Below are 14984 nucleotides of genomic sequence, written 5' to 3' on the forward strand. Positions count from 1 at the left end.
TCTCTTCTATCAACCTGGGAGGAATTCTGTCACCCCACAGACTACTTACTCTTTTTAAGATGGCCTTACTTAAGTACAGTGAAAGTCAATTATTTCTTCCCCTTCCACCTGCTCAAAGCCTCCAAATGTTTTTCCTTTTCCATTTTCTAATGGTAGCAATGAAAACTGTCTCTTTCTAAAATGTTACAATGTTAATTTTGAATAATCACTTCCAGTATAAATTATAGTCATAGTAAACATATTACACTTCTCTTACTGAGCAAAGCATATTATCAAGACCCAGAATACCTATATAACTTATTTTCTAAGATGAAGTTACGATTCCAAGATGGAGAGTGTGTTAAAACTCATATGCACTACTTTGTAATATCTTTATAAGAAAGGGGAAGGGTACACATATCATCAATGAGGGCTTTTAGCTGATTTGCATAACATCAACGACCATTCATCTTGATATTTTTCACAAATATATCTGTGATAAACGGGTTATATGCATGAACTACATCATGCTACACATTTACAAACTTTAGCTGGGATAGAGTGTTCATTTGGAAAAGAATTTCAGAAGTGGAGCAGGGATTATATGTACATTGGAAATTGATCAGAATTAATAATTAAAATGTATTAAAAAGTGTAGCAATTCCTGAAAAACACAATAATAACATAACATAATGTTGATTAGAAATAATAGTGAAGATAAGTTTAAAAGTCTGTATTTATTCTTGAAATTTAGAACAAACTAAAAAACATATTTATATGAAATAACACTAATCCGGATTAATAAAAAAATCACTTATTCATGAAAATTAAAACAGTATCAAATAATAAAATCAGAAATAGCGAAAATGAAGATGAATAAAAATAGTTATTCAGAAAAAATAAAATAGCAATAGCAACTAAAATTATTGATAAGAATTAATAATAAGCAAGATTATTTAAGCAACACTAATAAAGAGAAAAAATACAATAGTAGCAAACAATAAAATGAATATTTACGTAACAAAGTTTTTATACTGCACCAAATCACCATTGCAGTAGCCTCAGAGAGCACAGGCCTATCAGAAAAGTGGCAATACCAGGGGGTTTCTGACCCATAGTCTCTGAGGAAGGGTAAAGATGAGGGCACAGAGGAAAAGAAAATGGGTAACAAAGATTTCAATGAGAAAGACATACGCTACTACATACAATGGAGAGAGGTGAAACCTTGGGTGCTTGATGCTTGAATAAGCATGGGAATTGAGGAACTGAAGAAATGTAAGAGTGTGTTCATAGGTGTCTGTCGATAAGAACAAATTTACTTGAAGGCAAGTTTAATGTAGAATGTAAGAAATTGTAGTCATGTTTGGTGCAGGAATCGAAAAGTGCTTAAATGAACCTCTGAAGCGCAGAGGCTTTTTTTGTCTAGGAATGCATTTAATGTCTCGGACTAAGCAAACACCAGCATAGTAATACTTTGACTGCCACACCACCAGTCCAGGAGGTAGGTTCAAGCCTAGATTAGATGTGTGATAGGTGAATGTAAACAAAAGCATAGGAGAAGAACATAGTAGAAAGACATAAGTCTTAAAGAATGTTATTCAAAGCTTGACACCTCATTTGTATGCAATTTTTTGTGGCATACCTTTTTGGATCTTTTAGTCAGTACCCATGCAATATACCAGACTGAATAAAAGAGGTGTGTGACTGTCTCTGGGAGCCTGTGAAATGTGTTCAATGCAGTAAAGGTGTCTAGGTATCCTTTACAAGGGATATTGCTTCAAGAGACAATCCCTTATCTCCTGTAATATGAGGAACATGATTAGGGATAGTTAAGTGGGAGAATGGAAGACCAGGCTCCCGCCCTTCCTCTCTCGCGCTTGGCCTAGAGGATCACGGCCTAGACACCCGCCACGAGAGGAGTTTGCCTATCTACCAGACGACCAAATACCCTGGTACAGGAACATACGGATGTGCCCATCTACCTGCCCAGCAGCCCGCCCTGTCCATGCCAACACCTGCGGCACGGATCAACTCGACTAAACCTACACGTCGTTAGAGATGCCATGACGACCTAGCCAATGGTCAGCACACCTGTGCAAATATACACACCGGACACTCCCACACCAATCTACACGAAGAATATACTCAGTGCTATGACGTAGGCGACAGACATACTCATGAAAGTGCATCTTTATTATTTTCCACATAGGCTCTCAAAATGCAGAAACGCAAGACGCATCATGAACTTATCTAAAAAAAGCTTGCTCACGCTTCTTCTAAGAACCATGTACCATAATGAAGAATATAACCAAGACACGATACTGAGGATAGAGCAATATGATACCGTAACCTAAAGCGCTCTGCATCAAGCGGTTCCACCTATGCACCAGGCCCAAGTAGGCCGCAAGCAAAAGCTTCCATGAACATTGAATGAGCAAGAACTGGGTTGCTGACTCTGCAGAATGAGCCCGGCGAAAGCACACCGCCAAGGGCACGATGTTGCAATCTCGCACGCTGCAAGCCAACGCCAAGGTCGCACCTGCAAGATAAACCAGGCACACAGTAGGAAAAACAATATTAATTATGTTGAATTTTGCCTCAAACACAGTTTTTTGCTAAACTTTCCAAGTGACGCAAGTAGTGCGTCATACTAAGGTAAAAAGGGCCTGCGAGCCCCACGATTGTGTGTGTGTCAGGACGGACGCGTACGCTCCTTGACCCATCCCTGCCGTTTGTCTAATAAACAGCAGAGTCACCTTGCTTCTTGCGTGTGTCTCATACTCTATCTCTTTTGGGATATATGGGAGGAGTTGGGGCCTCCCTGCCCGGAGGTCTGCGGACGGCCCGGCCGACCCCGGCAGAATTTCCCCCCGACAAGTTGGAGGCACCGCTGAGATCTGTTTAAGATCTGCTTTTTTATTTTTACTTTTTTCCCGGTACTACCGTTGCGAGGAGGCCCGGCGGCGCGGCCCCCTCTGCCGTTGCCCCCTTCGGAGGACTACAGGACCATCGCGGAACTGCGAGAAGACCGGACAGCGCAATCCGGATATTGGCCTTCGGGAACCGGTTGAGAAGTATCCCGCCCGCGGTTGGCGAGTGTCCAGACGTGGTCCAGACGAGGGGAGGTGGCGAGCCGCTTGGAGGGGTGCACGCAGTCGAGCGGCCCCGCATCAGGAGAACTTGGTGAGCATGCCACGCACAACAAGCAATGTGAAATTGTGAGGGAGGGGGGAGGAATTAAATACGGGAGGTGGGAGGTGTTGCACAGGTGCGCGGCGAAGGTTTTGACAATTTAGTGTTGGCAATGAAATGAATGGTAGCCGAACGAGTGTGAGAACAGTCGGTTACGTTACGCGAGAGAGGGGGACGGAGCACGAAAACATCACATGCGGCCGCTCGTAGACACTGATTGGCCTAGGTCGCGACTTCGTGTAAGTGTGTGTGTGTGTGTGGCTTCCTACGATTTGGCATTTATTGATCAATGAGGAGATGAGGATCCGTATTGTTCGAGCAAGAAACTCGATAGGTAGATGAAGTTTCCCTGTAGGCGGTAGCTAGTCAGTTGCCCAATAGGGTAGATAATTGGCTGGTTAAGCCCTCCTGTCGAGGGGCGTATCACACGCAAGGCGACGCAGCGTGCGCAGTCCGATTATATTATTGATTACCTTGTTCCAGGAGTGACAGGAAGACAGCTGTGAGGTTAACGGGGGTAGATTGCAAGTGTATTTTGAACTTAAAGAATATATGAAGAACTTACCAGTAGCTCGAAGAGATTGGTGACGTCACCAATAGGGCTTTCATAGGATATCCCGAGCACAAGGCATCTTTCCTTCTGAGGGTGGTGGGGAAGAGAACTGTGGTAAGGGAGTGGAAACGGAGATAAACGGTAATGAATTGATCAAGGAAAGGTGAAACGGGGGACGTGGCGGCGCACGGAGAACGCCGGCCACGGCAAGTGCAGAAGAAGGAGGAGGAGCAAGTGAAAATAGGACAACTGTATAAGAACGTCATAAGGGGTACGCAGCCGCAGGGGGCTACGTGCGCCTCGGCCGCAGGGGGCCGTAAGGGTGTCGTGTAAAGGAAGAAAGAAGGAAGAAAATATACAAATGTAAATACTATATTTTTAATAATTTTCCTTAGCGGACTATCGCAAGTCCCCAAACTTACGGGGCCAGGTAACGATATAAGGCTGTATATTGTAAACTGCTAGTGAGATAACCGCTACCAAATAGGGGAAGGGTAACAAGTGGAGCGCTACTATGTCACACGGGACAGGATCGGGAGGGTGGGGGAACACCCTCACTACCCCACTACAACACATATGTACCACACTGTCACCCCATAGGGAGAAACTGATCAAGTATAGCATAGAATGGACAAAGGGGACGGACAACAAAATGATAACACCATGGCCGCCTAATGGTAGCTTCGATCCATATGCCCAACATTCACTATTAAACCATCTGCATAATACATACAAAGGGAAGAAGTTGGCAAACCACGTGGAGGTGTTTAACTTATGGAGGATGTTCCAAGGGTCCCGACCAGGACCAAATGGAATGTTTACTATGGGGGAAATATCGGAAGAAAAAGAGATTAAGGAGTAAGGAGAGGATGGGAAAAAGGGGAGTGAAGACCCAAAGAATACGGGGAACGGACAAGAGGGAGGAGAAAAGAATAATAAATCAAATGAAATAAAAAAGGAACCGAGCAACGATATACCCCTAGCAAAGGGAGTGAAAACAGAGGGAGGGGGGTTGTACCCTTTAAGAGAATTAGGAGAAATAGAAAGAGGTCAGTTAAGGGCGGCTGAGGGGTACTCGAACCCGGCATACAGCCCTCCACCATATGTGGCTCATAGGAAGATGCCAGCAGGGGAGGGGAGGACTGGAGAAGAACAAACTGTGGAAATAGGAAATGATGAGTGGGTAGCTGCACAGATACTATTAAAATTACGAGGGTCATTAACAGGAGAAGAGAAGGAGGTAATAAGGAAAACAGACGAGGATAATACCAGGGAGAGTGGAATGAGAGGGGAAGAGCTGTTACGACAAAAGGAAGAGATTTTGGAGGAACGACTAGCAGAGTTAAGGGATGAGCAGAATGAACTGATCAAACAGCTTGAGAGGGAGGAAAGAGAGAGAGCAAGGAAAAGGAAAGAAGGTAAGAACGAATTGGAAAAAATAAGGGAACGAACTGAGGAGCAAAGGAGAGAAGCTGAAAGGGTAAAAGCAGCAGCAGAAAGGGTATCAAGAGCAGTGCTGCGAGAAAAGAAAAGGGAAGAAGAAGAGAAAGAAAGAGAAATGGCAATGTGGAAGAGGAGATTACTATCAGAAACGACTAAGAAATACGAAGAAGGGAGGGTGATAGAGAGTATATTAGAAAGGGAGAGGGTGAGATGGGAAAGGAAGAAAGAGGATGAAGGGATATTGGAAAAGGTGAGTAGTGAAGTAATGGAGGAATTAAAAAGGAAAAGGGAGGAAAATGGTAGGGAGATGGAGGAGAGAAATGAAGGAGAAAGAGAAGATAGGAGAAGGGAGAGTGAAGTATGGGGGGATGTATATAGAGACACAGAAGTAGCAACAACATCAGGGCAAAGGGGAGCGGTTGATAAAGGAGAAAAAGGAGAACTGGACCTAATAGACTTAAAAACAGTAACAATCAAGAGGAAAAAGACCGAGTGGGGGGGTGCCGTTTATGACTGACTTTTGTAGTGAGGAAGAAGAAGGAGTGGAGAAGGAAGGAAGAAACAGTGAAAGGGAAAGCTTAGATAAACTATACATCACCCGGACAACACAGACTCACCATGGATCCGTAGGAGAAAGGATAAACTGGAGAGAAGTGAGGAGGGAGAGCAAGGAATAGCGGAAAGACAGACACATGAGGCCTCACCGTCCCCATCACGCCCTCTCCCATCCCACCCTACATGCTCAACCACCTCACGCTCGTTACGTACAATAAAACTTGCGCCCTTCACAGACGAACTGACACCCTATGCATGTCGGCTTAGGGACCTCCCTAGACGCAGGCAGGAAGGACGAATACACATGCCCACATTAAATACAGGAAATGATGGAAGAAGGGGAAAAGATGGAGAAGAAAGAGTTACGAGCAGGGGAAATACGGACGAAATTGACGATGTAGAAGAGAGGGAAGGAGAGGAAGGGTGTGAGGACTCAATTTTATGGAACACAAAGGGTAAAATGAGACATAACTTAATGCCACTTCTGGAGAGGGGAGGGGTTAGACCACAGTATGTCCCTTGGAAGCATACAGACAAAGAAAATATAAAATGCAGGCTCCCATCATTAAGTGGAGGTGCGGGTAAGTGGATATATAAAATGGAAAAACACACCGCAGGACAGAAACTGGCAGTGGGAGATGTAAAGGGCCTTCTAATATCGATATTAGGGGATGCAGCGGATGACATTTGGAAGAGAGCGGGATTCCCTAGGGTAACAATAGTAAACACATCGCACGATGGGGCACCATTCGCAAACTGCAGACATGCACTGTGGCAGGCACTGAGGGTACAGTACCCAGACACATCAGACATAGGAGCAATTACCTCACGCAAGATGCGTGAGAATGAAGATCCTGTTGATTATATCCAGGAAATCCAAGAGAAGTGGCGCATGGAAACTAGAGAACAATGGGACAAAACACCAGCAATATTTTATCACATACTAGTACAAGGGCTCCCAGAAGGAGTTCAGAAACAACTGAAGAAAGTAGTGGGAATGGAAGCAAAAGCATGGCCAGAAATACAACTGACAATAGTGCATCATTGCAGGACATGGCAAGGAAAAATGAAACAAAAGGAAGAGGACAGGAAAACGGAAGAGGCCAAACTAGTACAGAAAAAACTTACTAAATACACAATGGAAGGGGCACTAATAACTACGCCTACAACAATGACCCAAAGCCCCACACAAGTAGTGGCTGCACAAGATCCCTCCCAAATACCACCCTCACAGACTATAACACAACAGGTGTTGCCACTCCAACCATACACGACCAACATGGGAGGAGGATACTCAATGCCAGGAGCTGGGTATTATAATTACAACAGGGGAAGAGGACGAACTATGAGAGGGAGAGGATACGGATATAACACACAACAACAGGTGGGAGGACTTAGAAATTCCTACCCCACAGGGCAACCAGTATACCAGGACAACACAGGGAGCTTTCCATGGCAGAGTAGGGAACCACCGGTGTGTTGGAGTTGTGGATTATTAGGGCACATGTCACGCACGTGTAGAGTTAGACCAGGAACACCATCATGGAGTGAACAGGGACAACCAAGGCCCACACAGGAACAGCAGGGCATACAGCAACAGCAGACGTTGCAACAGGGAAATGAACAGCAACAACTAATAACACAACAACAGCCACAGACACATTCACTGACACAACAACAGGTAGCGATAACACAACATCCCCAAGTACAACAAACACAACTGGGTAGGGTGACGGTCCTGGGACACAACCTTTACACAGGAAATGGTCAATCGTTGTACCCTCAATAGGACAGCCCACAGACGGCCTTGGTGTGTCCCATCCTGTCAGTAACACCTAATAGTGCGGAGGAACCACGCATAGAGGTAACGATAGGTGACAAAAATTTATCATTCCTTGTTGACACCGGGGCAACCCGGTCTTGCATAAGGGAGGGTAAATTTAAGATGTCAGGCGAAGCCATGAACACCCAAGGATTTTCTGGGGCTAGAGGGTTGGTTCCTTTTACTGATAACATTACCTTATCTATAGGAGATTATGACATGTCAGTTCCACTTTTATATTATAGTGCCTCACCAGTAAATATACTGGGGAGAGACATAATGAACAGGTTGAATATGACGATCTCCTTTACTGAGGACGGCATAATTTGCTCTACTCCAGGGATTAACATGCTCACAGCACAACAGATTATGCAAGCATACTGCGGACAGACAGCGATTAGGGCGGAGCCAGTAGATGGCAAACTCTTCCAGTACGGGACAGACATGGCGTTTGCATGGATGCCAGGAATAGAGGGAAAGATCTGGAGGAGGCCAGCAGCCTATTTGTTCAGACCAGAAACACCAGTCAATGAACCAGAAGGAAAGGTGGTTCCAGTGGACATTGAGAGCATTATAGCAACAGCTGATTACATTGCTGTACATGCCCAAGACAGAGAAGGAAGAGCATGGAGGGCAGTGATAGCACTAGCAGAAGGATGTAGACTCACCCAGGTGTCAGATGAGGAGCTGTTCTCAGAAGAAAAGGAGGAAGGTGAAATGGTGTTTATGATGAGTGTGGAAATATGGCGTACAAACAAGTAGGACAGAAAATTGCAATGGCACTTGAGGCATCCACATCCACCCCAGTTCCCTTCTTTAAGGAGGATATGACAAAGGTACCCACATCATTGTGGACTACTAGCCCCTATGACGTGGGGTGCATAAAAAGTATAGGGGGAGTAAGAATAAAATTGAAAAAAGGTGCAATACTCCCCAGAGTGAAACAGTACCCACTATCAAAAGAGGCAGATGAGGGCATATATGAAAGCATAACGGCCCTTATAAATAATGGCATATTGGTCCCCTCAGAATCACCATGTAACACGGCTGTATACCCAGTGCGCAAGGCTAAAGGGGGGTCTTGGCGCTTCATACAGGATCTCAGGCTCTTGAACAACATAGTAGAAGCAGAATACCCCATAGCCGCAAACCCGGCCACAATATTGTGTGGCATTCCAGCAGAAGCATCACGATTTACAGTGATCGACCTTAAAAATGCATTCTTCTCAATACCATTGCACCCAGACTCACAAGATCTGACAAGATTCACTTACAGAAACACAAAGTGGAAACACACTAGATTGCCACAAGGGTATTGCGAATCACCCTCAATTTTCAACAGAGTAATACAGATGGATTTGGGTAACATTGAAGTGGAAAGCACAGTGTTGCAGTATGTCGACTACATAATAATTTGCAGTACCAACGAAAGAACATGCAGAGAGGACTCATTAAAGATGTTGACAATATTGGCTGAGAAAGGTTACAAGGTAGACATGGAAAAGTTACAGTACTGTCAAGAACAGGTACTTTACATTGGTCAGCTCATATCCCAACATGGGAGAAAAGATTGCACCACAAAGAGCACAGGCCATTTCAAACACACCAGTGCCACAAACAGTGAGGGAACTGCAGCAGTTCCTGGGTCTGTGCAATTACTGTAGAGCATGGGTATTTGATTACAGTTCATACATAGGACCCCTGCTTGAGGCGTTAAAGGAAGCTAATAAAGGGGAGAAAAAGTTGGGGTGGACAATGGAAATGAAAGAGGCTTTTGATGAATTGAAAGATGCGATATCAACTGCTCCGGTACTGGCATCCCCAGACTATGAGCGACAATTTTTTATATTTTCACATTGCGACTCAGCAGTAATGAAAGCAGTGTTGGCTCAAAAAACAAGCATGGGCTACAAACCAGTAGCATTTTACAGCGGCCACTTAGATCCTGTGATGTTAGGTCACTTCCCTTGCGAACAAGGTCTCGCCGCAGCTGCTTTTGCGGTAGAGAAAGCATCAGCAATCACCATGGGGTGCCCAACTACACTGTTTGTGGAACATGCACTATTTGCGATATTGAATAAACCTAAGTCCACCCTAACCACGCAAAGAGCATCAGGTTATGAGATCATTTTATCCAGAGCTGAACTATCAATTGTTAGATGTAGCACAGTCAACCCTGCAAGGTTCCTAGCAGAAGTAATTGAGGAGGGAGATTATGCCCACGACTGTATGCAAATAACTGAAATGTACTCATGTACTAGAAAGGTTGAAGAAAACGCACTAGAGGGAGGTGAGCTCCTGTTCATTGATGGGTCATCAACTATCGACCAAAGGGATGGTATAAGGAGGACTGGGGCAGCAGTGGTAAAAATGATGGAGGTACCGGTGTGTGTGGCAATGAGATGTGTACAACTACCACAGCATTATTCCGCTCAAGCAGCGGAATTAGTTGCACTGATCTTGGCGTTGAAGGAAAGCTTTGACAAACGAGTGACCATATATTCCGACAGCGCATATGTTACATCCACTGTCCACTCAGGGCTGTCGAAATGGAGAAGAAGAGGGTTTAGGAGAGCTGATGGCACTCCAGTGCAACATGCCCTCCTATTGGCTGAAATAATTGAAGCAATAAATGACCCCCAAGAATTAGCTTTGGTCAAATGCACCGCACACACCAATGGTGAAGACCACATCTCAAAAGGGAATGCAGCAGCAGACGCACATGCGAAGTATGCTGCATACTTTGGTGAGATATGAAACCCCCCAGAGTCACAGAGAGGGAGAGGGAGGGGAATGGCTAAGGAGATGTTGATAAGAGAAGGGTACACCCATCTCCCAGCCACACAGATTATGGAGCTACAAGCGGCTGCACCAATGGCCGAAAAAGAAATATGGGTAAAAAGAGGATGCACAATGTCACCAACCGACGCACTATGGCGCCAGGGTGACACTGGAAAGATTGTAATACCATTGGCACTATTGAACACCGCCCTGAGCCAACTACATTACCCAGCCCACACAGGCAAGGAAGTAATTGCAGCACGAATTAGGGAAGACTGGTTCTGCCCCGAGTTAAATTCTCATGTGTCAAATTTTATCAGCAATTGTCTCACATGTCAACAGTTTACGGCCGGCCACACTCTGAAGGTGATAAGAGGTACTATACCCCGGCCAGAGGGACCTTTCCAGCATCTCCATATTGACTATGTTGATATGATCAACGTATGTCAAGGAAATAGGTATATGATTGTAGCAGTATGCCCATTTTCGAGGTGGATTGAAGCAGGGCCCTGTTCAAACCCAGATGCATTTAGAGCAGCTAAATTCCTAGTGAGGGAGGTCTTCCCCAGGTGGGGAGTGTGCGAGGTACTGAGGTCAGACAATGGCCCACATTTCGCAAACGAAATGTTCCAGCACATCACATCCTTGCTGAACATCAAGCATAAATTTGCATGTGCATACCACCCACAGGCCAAAGGTGTATGTGAACGCCTGAATGGCCTATTAAAGGAGGCAATTGCAAAAATACAGCAAACAACAAAGAAGAGTTGGTTGTATTGCCTTCCATTAGCCCTATTTGAGCTAAGGAATAGACCAGGTTCCGACCACCACCTCACCCCTCACGAGGTGGTTACCGGACGTCAAATGCGCCTTCCCCTAACGCCAACATCAAGATCATTTACCGACCACAAGAGTACTGCGAGTGTCCTTGGTGATGAAATGTACCAATATGTGTCTTCTTTGATTACTAGTGCTGCGTTTGTGTCTCAACAGCTCGAGCGCACGCGGGGCGGGTCTAACAGCGATCAACAAGAGGACGTGGATAAAGAATTGGAAAAGGAAAGACTGTGCAAAGTTGCTAAAGGTGACCACGTACTACTTCGCAATTTCAACAGAAAGTGGAACAGTCCACGATTCACTGGCCCCCATCTGGTAGAGGAGGTATCAACGAGAGCAGTAAAGCTACAGGACAAACGTGCCTGGAACCACCTACACGACGTAAAGATCTACAAACTCCAGACCCGCCCCAGCGCCACCGACAGGGCCATTGGAAGAACAACGACAGCGTCACCAACGGAGGAAGAGACTTCTACCACAACTAACGGCCTAAGTGTCCCTATACCCTGCCACCCCCCAGATTCCCCAGAGACAACTATTAGAAAAGAAAGGGGTGATCCCCATACCGCCCACCCCATGGTTACACGATCAAAGGGTAAAGAGACTTCCGCCAGTTGAGCCCCAAACCCTCTGCCCATTGACCCCCTACCCACTGTAGTAATAACGGAACTGAAGGACATTGTTTTGCACATATACACATGTAAACACCTGAATGTTCTCTTTCTTTTCTCTCGCACATGCAGGTAAAGCGTATTATTGTACTGTTAAGAAAGTAGATAACTAAACAATTCACTGCCCAGTAGTAGATGGTACCCTCAGACGATAATTACGTAGGAGAATTGTCACACCAATTTGTATATGAAATAAAACGGCCAACGTACCTGAAAAGAAGGAGGGTACGTGTCTACTACACAGCATTCCTCTTGGCCATAGAACATTCAATGCCCCACCTCCAACCATACTTGCCTGCCCTAAGAGATAGATCGCTTAGATTGGCGTGGGAACAGCTCTTCGCTTGGGCACTGAATGACTACTTGATAGGGAGAGCTTAATAACAATAACTAACCTTAATAACGAGCATATTAAGAATTTTCAGGCGGGCAACTGTAACGTCGCAAGAATAAGCTGCCGGACTGCAGCAAGGTAAGAGCAAAATGCCGGTGAAATTAGCATTTGTAATAAAATTGATAGGGATTTTAATGATCACCGGGTTCTTGGCTGCCTCTGTATGGCAGTACAGCTATGCTATTGATATTATTGCTGTACCCAAACCTAATATACCCCCACCCCCAGCTGCAACAGGTGTTATGTCAGGTGGTACTAGTAAAATCCCACACAAGGAAAATAGAGTTAAACGCAGCACATACTCAGATAATAAAGGCATTGACAACTACGTACAAAAGATTCAGCACACATCTCAAACAACATATGGTATCAACACATGACCCACATAGGTAAGCAGACAACAGAAGACAGCTGCTACGTTTGCTCATTGATCCCATACACCATGAGCGCTTCTCGAACATTTGTTGCCACAGAGATAGATGGAAAAATAGCACGATGTATAATATACCTGGCACTGTTCCAGACGAAAGGAAGATTTCAAGGGACAGTGGTGCATCTGGTGTGGAAAACACGAGATACATATCCATATGAAAACAACTTCCTCAAGACTTATTTGAGTTACCACAAGAGCAGTTTACATGCTGAAGGATTCAAATACATAACAAGTGGTCCTGAAAAAGGAGAAACAAAGAAAGTAACACTGCAATACCTACCATGTGATTGGTACGCCACTGAAGTCCCTGGTAAAAACGGATGTTGGGAAAGACCACTGATGATAATAACAGGGAAGGTGTACATGGACAACAAATGGGACATAGGAGTGGTTGGCAGCAACATGGTAACAAGAGAAAATATTTCAACTATTGATGGACATAACCATAGATGTTGGATGACTTGGATCAAGTACGTACCCATGCTCACGTGGATGGAGAAGGATGAAGACCCAATAACAATACTGCCGTTAACTGCGCCTAAGGTATGCTACCAACATAAAGGACAGGTGGATGTAGGATACAATACCAACTGTGAAAGCGTGATGGAGTTACCTGAGGGGGGAGCAGGAACAGCAGTAGTAATGGACCATTACTGGGCCTGTGGAGACAAGGCGTATCACACACTGCCCCCTTTGTGGAATGGTGTATGCACTATAGTACACGTTAATGTACCATCACTAGTGGTACCCCAGAAGCATGTGAACATGGCAAATTTCCCCAAGATGGATAAAGGGAACAAAAGGAAGAAGAGATCTGCACAGCCTCGGAAAGGGCCAGAGAACAAACGCAACGGCAACAACACTGTCCTCAACAGAAGGAAAAGACAAGGAGAACCTCTGACAGGAAATTACCTGTGGGGAAGGTCGGAAACAGCCCTGACCTCAATCCCGCCGGAACACAGACTATTCAGCAGAGCAGCTATGTTCTTCTCCTCAATAATACATCCTGGACTGCAGGCTTACGCAAACGCAAAATGGCTCCAGATAACTAGGTGGGAACTAATGATGACAATTAACTCTACAGTAAATGGATTCAACGCAATAAAAGAGGAATTGCGAGCAGTAAGAATGGTTGCACTACAGAACAGATATGTACTGGACCTCCTCAAAGCAATGGAAGGAGGAGTTTGCGCAAAGATAGGACAATCATGCTGCACATTCATTCCTGCTAACGATGCTGACAATGGTCCACTCACGGAAGCTGTATCACAATTGGCCCAAATTCACTCAAAAATGATGGATGAAAGTAAAGGTGTGAAAAAGGATGAGAGCTGGTTTTCAATATTATGGTCATGGATGCCATCTTGGCTGTCAGATGGACTGAAGATTATAGTTGGATGTACTATTTTGGCTGGAGCTACACTGATCATAATAAGATTTTGGAAAGCCCGGAAGGCACGCACCACAGACGAGATGATCGAAATGGTTGGTATACACCTCTTGATGCCAACAGATGACGGCCAACACACAGGCACAATCATAAAAGAGAGAGAGAAGCTGCGCAACCAGATCATCACCAACCACCTGGACCCACCATCTGTGAAGCTCGAAAACCCAAGAAACCCAAGGAGCTACATAGGGAAATTGGTATACTGCACTCCTGGAGGAACCTGTGAATATATGAATTGGTCATTTGAAGACCATGTTAACCACTATGGACATTTGGGAGGAATAACTAAAATATGGAGAGTAAGAGGAGATAAAGAAAAGGATATGTTTGTGGTCGACAAGTCGACCAGAGGGGGGACTGAAGTGGGAGAATGGAAGACCAGGCTCCCGCCCGTCCCCTCTCGCGCTTGGCCTAGAGGATCACGGCCTAGACACCCGCCACAAGAGGAGTTTGCCTATCTACCAGACGACCAAATACCCTGGTGCAGGAACATACGGATGTGCCCATCTACCTGCCCAGCAGCCCGCCCTGTCCATGCCGACACCTGCGGCACGGATCAACTCGACTAAACCTACACGTCGTTAGAGATGCCATGACGACCTAGCCAACGGTCAGTACACCTGTGCAAATATACACACCGGACACTCCCACACCAATCTACACGAAGAATATACTCAGTGCTATGACGTAGGCGACAGACATACTCATGAACGTGCATCTTTATTATTTTCCACATAGGCTCTCAAAATGCAGAAACGCAAGACGCATCATGAACTTATCTAAAAAAGCTTGCTCACGCTTCTTCTAAGAACCATGTACCATAATGAAGAATATAACAGAGACACGATACTGAGGATAGAGCAATATGATACCG

This window comes from Ambystoma mexicanum, chromosome 2q (assembly GCF_040938575.1).
Source record: "Ambystoma mexicanum isolate Mex_15411 chromosome 2q, UKY_AmexF1_1, whole genome shotgun sequence".
NCBI lineage: Eukaryota > Metazoa > Chordata > Amphibia > Caudata > Ambystomatidae > Ambystoma > Ambystoma mexicanum.